Consider the following 8423-nt stretch of genomic DNA (forward strand, 5'->3'; position numbering starts at 1 on the left):
AATTCATCTAACTGATAACCCTCTAAATAGTTTTTGAGAGTAAGAAACATACACATTCCTTTTTAAAAATTTTTTTACTATTTTTTTTTCTAACACTTTAGATTATATGTTCAACATTATGGAGTTGAGTTAGGAAGTTTTGTTATCTTCCCCTAATAGGGTATTGAGTTTTGTTCTGGGATATGGTTTATCTTTTTTGTGGATCAGCTTAATCTTTTAAGGCTTCTTTTTAACTCTTAGACGATATGGTTTAGAATAGCTTTTACTTTGGGGTTAGATTAGTCCTACTTTAAGATAGGGTCTTTCTGGGATCTCATAGGAGAGCTCCGAGTGCTCATTGACATCTCTCCACTCCGATGGGGTAGAATTCTAATATTCCAAACCCTCTCCAAGCTCAGGCATTGTTTTCCCCAATAGTCTTCCTGTTCTCGGCCCTGCAGAATACCTGCACACGTGCGTGCGTGCGTGCATGTGGGGGGTACTGAAGACCCCAGGCTCATCTCTGCAGATTTTTATAGCTCCTTCTCTGCCACAGTTCCCTCTGGAACGCTGCCTTACAGATTGGATTCAGTGTGGTAGCTCCAAACTCCATTCTTTATCTGCTGTGTTCACTGAGACTCGCAAGTGCTGTCGGAGGCTCCTTTTCATGCTCCATGGTCTGGAAGGTGCTACTGGCTGAATTTAGCTTCTCCCAGTGATCACAGTCTTGCACTGCCTGTAGTATAATGTCTAAAAATAGTTATTTTGACCTATTTTTCTTTTTTCTTTTTTTTAATTTTTATTTATTTTTTTGATGTAAAGTTCGATGATTCATTAGTTGCGTATAATACCCAGTGCACCATGCGATACGTGCCCTCCTTTTTTTTTATTTTTGTTCCAAATTTTATTACAAATATTTTCACACATACAATAAAGTAGAAATACTTTAAAGTGAATACCCATATACTGCCGCCTAGATTCTACCATTAGCATTTGCTAGATTTGCTTACCACATACCTATCAATCCACCCCTATTTATCCTTCTTTCAATCCATTTTATTTTTTTTATTTTTATTTTTTTAATGATTTTTTATTATATTATGTTAGTCACCATACAGTACATCCCTGGTTTCTGATGTAAAGTTCGATGATTCATTAGTTGCATATAACACCCAGTGCACCATGCAATACGTGCCCTCCTTACTACCCATCACCTGTCTATCCCATTCCCCCACACCCCTCCCCTCTGAAGCCCTCAGTTTGTTTCTCAGAGTCCACAGTCTCTCATGCTTCATTCCCCCTTCTGATTATCCCCCCTTTCTTTATCCCTTTCTTCCCCTACCGATCTTCCTAGTTCTTATGTTCCATAGATGAGAGAAATCATGATAATTGTCTTTCTCTGCTTGACTTATTTCACTTAGCATTCTCTCCTCCAGTGCCGTCCATGTTGCAGCAAATGTAGAGAACTCGTTCTTTCTGATTGCTGAGTAATATTCCGTTGTATATATGGACCACAGCTTCTTAATCCAGTCATCTGTTGAAGGGCATCTCAGTTCCTTCCACGATTTAGCTATTGTGGACAATGCTGCTATGAACATTGGGGTGCATATGGCCCTTCTCTTCACTGCGTCTGTATCTTTGGGGTAAATATCCAGTAGTGCAATGGCTGGGTCATAGGGTAGCTCCATTTTTAACTTTTTAAGGGACCTCCACACTGTTTTCCAGAGTGGCTGCACCAACCTGCATTCCCACCAACAATGTAGGAGGGATCCCCTTTCTCCACATCTTTTTTTTTTTTTAAGATTTTATTTATTTATGTGACAGAGAGACAGCCAGCGAGAGAGGGAACACAGCAGGCGAGTGAGAGAGGAAGAAGCAGGCTCCCAGCAGAGGAGCCCGATGTGGGACTCGATCCCGGAACGCCGGGATCACGCCCTGAGCCGAAGGCAGACGCTTTAACGACTGCGCTACCCAGGCGCCCCCCCTTTCTCCACATCTTCTCCAGCAATTGCTGTTTCCTGCCTTGTTAATTTTTGCCATTCTAACTGGCATAAGGTGGTATCTTAGTGTGGTTTCTATTTGAATTTCCCTGATGGCTAATGATTTTGAACATTTTTTCATGTGTCTGTTAGCCATTTGTTTGTCATCTTTGGAAAACTGTTCATATCTTCTGCCCATTTTATGATTTGTTTCTCTTGTATTGAGTTTGAGAAGTTCTTTGTAGTGCGCTGCTGGAGCGGGGCTGGAGGGGGCAGCGCGGGCACGGGCAGCCGGCCAGGCCTGCACCCCGAGGAGCCCCGCGCCAAGGGGAAGGGCCTGGAAGGAGCAGCGGAGCCGCCTTCTGCGCGCTGGGCCAGAGCAGAGGCGGCGGCGGGCGAGCGGGCCGGGCGGGGTGGAGGGTAGCCGCGGCAGGGCCCCCGCAGGCCGGCGCGGAGGAGGCTGCGGGTCGGGCAGCACGGGGAGGCGAGCGGCGTCCGCGGTTGACGGCGGCCGGGGCGGTGAGCGCGGGGCCCGGGGAGGCCAGGGCCTGGCGGGCGTGAGGCGGGGGCGCCGCGCTTCTGCTCGGTGCCTTCGGCTCCTTGAAGGGTTTCCAGACCTTTCACATAAAAGCGTTTTTGTTGCTGTGTTTTAAGGAGCTCCATAACCGTGGTCGCAGGGCCGCCCCGACTTGAAGGGCTGCCGCGGTGCACGTCCTGTTGTATGCTTTCATTTATTTCCCGGCCTAGCGCGCAGGCCGGGGCCTCCCCCGGTGCCCGTTCGGAACGGCCCTTCGCCGCCCCTGCCCTGGCGTTGGCGTCGCCGTAGTGCTGAGTGCGGGGGACCGGGCACGGCCCTGCCGGCCACCGGGCGCCCACCTGCGGGAGGACAGCTGCGGGAACGGTGTCTCGAGCATGGGCTTCATCTGTATCTTGCAGTGAAGACTGATATTTTGAAGGCACATTCTTTCTGTGATTCATGTCTTAGCCCATAGCGCTAACCTTGAAGAGATTTGTGGTTGGGTTTTTGGTTTCTAAGAAGGTCATAGTTTTTCCTCTTTTTCTTTTGGTTTTTTTCTCCGACGGGGGAGGGGCCAGGGGCTGAGAATGGACACCATGCTCGCTGGTACAAGTAGAGCGGAGCCTCAGTTCCCAGGGTCCTGAGAGCCAGCAGAGAGCATTTGAGCATCCGAGCATCCGACCTTGAGGTTGGGAGCCCCTCCTCCCACCTTTCTTAAAAATTGCAGCTGACTCAGCCCTGATCAAGACATCAAAACTGCAGGATCCTTGTTCTGCGGAAACACTGAGAAACCATGACTGTGAGGTTACCCCAGAGCATAGACAGGTTAAGTGGCCTGTCTTTGGGAGTTCCGGCGCCTGAACACAGGTCCCCTTCCCACCTCCGCCAGCCCTCCGACACCTCCGAGACAGCAGGTTCTTGTTCAGCGCTGTGTCATCATCCAGAAGGACCAGCATGGCTTCGGCTTCACGGTCAGCGGGGACCGTATTGTTCTGGTGCAGTCTGTGCGGCCCGGAGGAGCAGCCATGAGAGCTGGTGCCAAAGAGGGCGACCGGATCATCAAAGTCAACGGCACCATGGTGACCAACAGCTGGAGGTGGTAAAGCTTATCAAATCTGGCGCCTATGTCGCACTGACCCTCCTGGGCTCTTCCCCCTCGTCCGTCGGTGTCTCTGGGCTGCAGCAGGACCCTGCCCCCGCCGGAGCCCCCCCCAGTCGCCCCTGTGGTCCCACCGCTGCCTCCGCCCCCCCCTGCCCCTCCCCGCAGCGCATGGGGGGGGCAAACCACTGCAGGATCCCGAATTCCAAAAACATGCCACCCAGATCCTTTGCAATATGCTGAGGCAGGAGGAAAAGGAGTTACAGTGTATTTGTGAGGTATACAGCCGGAATCCTGCCAGCCTGCTGGAGGAGCAGATCGAAGGTGCCCGGAGGCGTGTCACTCAGCTCCAGCTGAAGATCCAGCAGGAAATGGGTGGCTTCGTGGACATACCCCCCCCTATATGGTGACACCAGCCAGAGAGCATCAGAAGGCCAGCTCTCTGGACTGCCAGGAGGGGGGCAGCGGCTTGGATGCTGGAATGGAGCACTTCCCCTCCCTCAGTGAGGCGCTGATGAATTGGAACTTGGCACTGTCAGACCCTGGGCTGGACAGTCCCCGATCCTCACCTGTGATCATGGCCAGGCTGGCCCAGCACCACCGGCGGCAGGGCTCGGACGCACCAGGGCCCGGCACCAGTAAGCAGGGCGCAGACCAGAGCCCGAAGCCTTTAATTATTGGCCCAGAGAAAGATTATGACCCAGGTTATTTCAACAATGAGAGCGACATTATCTTCCAGGACCTTGAGAAGCTGAAGGCACGGCCCGCTCACCTGGGCATTTTCCTACGGTACATCTTCTCTCAGGCTGACCCCAGTCCGCTGCTTTTTTACCTGTGTGCAGAAGTTTACCAGCAGACAAACCCCAAGGACTCCTGAAGCTTAGGAAAAGACATCCGGAATATTTTCTTAGAGAAAAAAGCGCCGCTGAGAGTGAAAGTCCCGGAGGTGTTACAGGCTGAAATTGACTTGCGTCTGCGCGGCAGTGAGGACATCCGCACCACGCTCTGGGAAGTGCAGGAGGCAGCCATGCCCGAGATCCAGGGGCAGGTCCAGGACTACAGAACAAAGCACACCCTGGGGCTGGGTAGTCTGTACGGTGAGAATGACCTGCTGGACCTGGATGGGGACCCTGTCCGAGAACGCCAAGTGGCCGAGAAGCAGCTAGCCGCCCTGGCAGGCATTCTGTCCAAGTACGAGGAGGACAGGAGTGCCCCCATGGATTTCGCTCTCAATACCTATACGGGCTACGCTGGGCTCCGTCTCCGAGAGGCATGGCCTTCTGGCACAGCTGAAAAGGCCCAGGCAGCTCCTGACAAGGACAAGTGGCTGCCCTTCTTCCCAAAGACCAAGAAGAGCAGCAATTCCAAAAAAGACAAGGATGCCTTGGAGGACGAGAGGCGAAACCCTATCCTCAAGTACATCGGGAAGCCCAAAAGCTCTTCGCAGAGCACATTTCATATTCCCTTGTTCCCTGTGGAAGTCAAACCAGGCAATGTGAGGGACATCATTCAGCACTTTGAGAACAACCAGCCGTATGACGCCCCGGAGCCTGGGACGCAGCGGCTCTCCACAGGAAGCTTCCCCAAGGACCTGCTGGAGAGCGACAGCTCACACTCAGAGATCCGCCTGGGCCGCTCTGAGAGCCTGAAGGGCTGGGAGGAGCTGAAGTGGTCCCGGAAGGTGGAGAACGTGCCCCGCTCTCGCAGTGATGTGGACATGGACGCGGCCGTAGAGGCTGCCCGCCTCCACCAGTCAGCCTTGTCCTCTGCCTCCAGCCTCTCCACAAGGTCTCTGGAGAACCCAACCCCTCCCTTTACCCCCAAAATGGGCTGCAGGAGCATCGAGTCCCCCAGCCTGGGGTTCTGCACAGATGTCTTCCTCCCCCACCTCCTAGAGGACGATTTGGGCCAGCTCTTGGACTTGGAGCCAGAGCCGGACGCCCAGAACTGGCAGCACACAGTGGGCAAGGATGTGGTGGCCGGTCTAAGCCAGAGGGAGATTGACCGGCAGGAGGTCATCAATGAGCTGTTTGTGATGGAAGCCTCCCATCTGCGCACGCTCCGGGTCCTGGACCTGATCTTCTACCGGCGGATGAAGAAGGAGAACCTGATGCCCCGGGAGGAGCTGGCCCGGCTCTTCCCCAACCTGCCTGAGCTCATCGAGATCCGTAATTCCTGGTGCAAGGCCATGAGGAAGCTCCGAGAGGAGGGCCCCATTATCAGAGGCATCGGTGACCTCATGCTGGCTCGGTTTGACGGCCCTGGCCGGGAGGAGCTCCAGCAGGTGGCTGCCCAGTTCTGCTCCTATCAGTCCATCGCCCTGGGGCTCATCAAGACCAAGCAGTGCAAGGAAAGCTGCTTCCAGCTCTTCATGCAGGAGGCTGAGAGTCACCCCCGGTGCCGGCGGCTGCAGTTCAGGGATCTCATCGTGTCAGATGCAACGGCTCACCAAGTACCCGCTGCTGCTGGAGAGCGTCCTCAAGCACACGGAGGGTGGCACCGCCAAGCACTAGAAGCTCTGCCGGGCATGGGACCAGTGCTGGGAAATCCTTAAGTATGTGAACAAGGCGGTGAAGCAGACGGAGAACCGGCACCAGCTGGAGGGCTGCCAGAAACACCTGGACACCACGTCCCTGGAGAGGGCCAGCAACCCCCTGGCAGCAGAGTTCAAGAGCCTAGATCTCACAGCCAGAAGGATGGTCCACGAGGGGCCCCTGACCTGGAGGATCAGCAAGGATAAGAGCTTGGACCAGCGCATGCTGCTGCTGGAGGATCTCCTGGTGCTGTTGCAGAAGCAGGACAAGAAGCTGCTGCTCAAGTGTCACAGCAAGACCGCCGCAGGCTCCGCGGACAGCAAGCAGACCTTCAGCCCTGTCCTCAAGCTCAATGCCGTGCTCATCTGCTCCGTGGCCACAGACAAACGAGCCTTCTTCATCATCTGCACCTCGGAGCTGGGCCCCCCCCAGATCTACGAGCTGGTGACACTGACGTCGTTAGACAAGAACACGTGGATGGAGCTCTTGGACGAGGCCATTTGGAACGCCACCCGGCGCCCCGGAGCTGCCCCAGTGCTCGCCCATCCCCCACCCCTGGGCGCCCGGGAGCCAGCGCAGCAGAGCCCCACCCCCAGCAGGGTCCGGCTGGATGGCTCAGAAGTGTTCCACAGTGAACCAGAGCCCGGGGAGCTGCCCGGAGCAGGCACTGGGCCCCAGCAGAGGGTTGAGGGGAAGCACGCGGGCCTCCTAGACGATCCCGAGCAGGAAGACAGCATCGAAGGGGAGCTGGGTGCCCTGCCTCACCCCTCCACATCCCTGGATGGAGAGAACAGGGGAGGCCGGATGAGAGACCCTATCCTCCTGCCCATCTCCCGTCCTCTGTTCATGGAAGGGCTCGCCGACTCAGCCCAGGAAGACGTGGAGAGCCTGCGGCACCTGATTCTGTGTGGCCTGCTGCCCGGTCGCCACCCCGAAGCGCAGCCCGCCAGGGAGCCCGACGACGGCCTGACGCCTGCGCCTTCTCTCAGGAGCAGCAGCTGGTGCCCCAGGGCACGGCCCCCCGGGGGTGAAGGGCCAGAGCAGGAGGACATGGCTCTCTGTTCTCTGGAACAGCTGCCCCCACAGGCCAGGAATTCCGGGATCTGGGAGTCTCCCGAGCTGGACAGGAACCCAGAAGAAGAGGCTTTAAGCACGAGGCGGCAGGAAGTTACAAAGTCGTGAGAAAAGGGAACTGCTTCTATGTCAGCATGCCGGCCGGACCCCGGACTCCAGCACCGAGCCCTCCCAGCCCGAGAGCATCCCTGCCTGGCGGCTTCGGGGACCCAGTGGAGGTCACAGGCGCCCTCGCCACTCCCCGCCCAGCCTGGCCCTCAGGGACGTGGGCAGCATCTTCCGCACCATCGAGCAGCTCACGGTCAAGCTCAACAGGCTCAGGGACATGGAGCTGGCCCACAGAGAGCTGCTCAGGTCCCTTGCGGGAGAGGTGTCGGGCGGCACCACACCCGTGGGCAGTTTCCACACGGAGGTGGCTAGATGGACAGACGGCTCCCTGTCACCTCCGGCCAGGGAAGCCCTGGCCTGCGACTCCAGGGACGGCCACCAGCCATGGCCGTGCTCGGAGGACGGCTCCAATGCTCCCCCGGAAGACAGCGTGGCGCCTGCGGCCTCTTCCCCAGGACTGTAACTGCCCACTCGTGCTCTGGGGACCGGCCCGAGGCAGGGGCACAGGGCAGTGGGAGCCCAGACCTCCTTCCCGCGGTGGAGGCCATGGAGAACGGGTCTAGCTGAGACCCCCGGGGGCGCCCCGCATGTCGCTTGGTCTGCTCAGGTCCCGGTCAAGTGTCAGTAGTCTCCCCTTTCCTCCAGCCGCCCCCCAAGGCCTCTCCTGAGCATGCTGACTGCATCTGAAAGGCCCCCCCAGACATGCAGGTGAAAGGAGGAGTCTCTGTGTAAATGCACTTTCTTCCTCCCTCCCCTCTTCGCAGGACCCCGGGGCTGAGGTGGGCACCCTGCTTCTCCCCTCATAGTCACTTCGGTTTCCTATAAATACATACGTGCTGTATGTGCGTCTTGCTTTGTAAATAACTTTGACCTGTTTTGTTTCTGTTCCTCGGGGGCGGAGGCAGGCCCAGAGGGACAGCTTGCATCTCCTAGTTAACAGGCCAGCTCCGGGGTCAGGGCCGAGGGGGGAGCCAGACCTGAGCACCCGGGTCCCCGTGAGTGGGAGGGTGTCCCAGCCCATGTGGCTTGAGAGCCCAGTCTCTGTGGCCCGAGCAGAGAGCTTCTCCCTGCTCCTAGGACTTGTCCTCTTCCGGGAGTTCCTGACCCCACCTCTGTCCACCCTTCCCCACCCT

The 8423-nt window shown here is 56.5% G+C and overlaps 1 pseudogene; it reads left to right on the forward strand.

The window, feature by feature from the left end:
- The first annotated feature begins 2911 nt into the window (after positions 1 to 2911).
- On the forward strand, positions 2912 to 7753 carry LOC123780124 (rho guanine nucleotide exchange factor 11 pseudogene; annotated as a pseudogene).
- The last annotated feature ends 670 nt before the right edge of the window (positions 7754 to 8423 follow it).

Source organism: Ursus americanus, chromosome 33 (assembly GCF_024610735.1).
Source record: "Ursus americanus isolate L20-20 chromosome 33, mUrsAme1.1.p, whole genome shotgun sequence".
NCBI classification, from domain to species: domain Eukaryota; kingdom Metazoa; phylum Chordata; class Mammalia; order Carnivora; family Ursidae; genus Ursus; species Ursus americanus.